Below are 855 nucleotides of genomic sequence, written 5' to 3' on the forward strand. Positions count from 1 at the left end.
ACAACACCTTGACCAAGGAAACTTCTTTGTTCCTTAGTCTTCGAACACTGAAAATAAGAATCTCAACAGGAATCTCATCAAAAGAAAGATTTACTTGAATGTCATCACTCACAGAGAAATCCACTACCACAGCATCGCTAATATGCTTTCTAAGCATGGAGACATAGAATATTGGATGAACAGAGGACAACTCGGAAGGCAAATCGAACTCATAAGCTACCTTACCAACACGGCTAAGAATTTTGTAAGGACCAACATAACGGGGACTAAGCTTCCCCTTCTTTCTGAATCTCTTCACCCCCCTCATGGGTGAAATTTTCAGATACACTAGGTAACCAACTTCAAACTCAAGGTCTCTCCTTCTAACATCCGGATATGACTTCTGACGACTCTGTGAAGTTTTCAACCTTTCCCTAATCAACTTAACTTTTTCCATAGCCTTAAATACCGAATTAGGACCACTCACAGCCGCTTCACCTACCTCGAACCAACCTATAGGTAATGTACACTTCCTCCCATATAAGGCTTCAAATGGAGCCATGCCAATACTAAAGTGGAAACTGTTATTGTAAGCAAACTCTATCAACGGTATGTAATCATCCCAACTTTCCTTAAAGTCAAGTGCACAAGCTCTCAACATATCCTCTAAGGTCTGGATAGTCCACTCAGCCTGACCATCGGTCTGCGGATGAAAAGCAGAACTCAAAAGCACTTGGATACCAAGACCCTTCTGAAAAGCTTTCCAAAATTGCGAAGTAAACTGAGTACCCCTATCCGAAATGATAGACAAGGGAACTCCATGCAGTCTGACTAGCTTTCAGATATACAATCTAGCGTAATCCTCAGCAGTATATG

Source organism: Capsicum annuum, chromosome 7 (genome assembly GCF_002878395.1).
Source record: "Capsicum annuum cultivar UCD-10X-F1 chromosome 7, UCD10Xv1.1, whole genome shotgun sequence".
Classification (NCBI taxonomy): domain Eukaryota; kingdom Viridiplantae; phylum Streptophyta; class Magnoliopsida; order Solanales; family Solanaceae; genus Capsicum; species Capsicum annuum.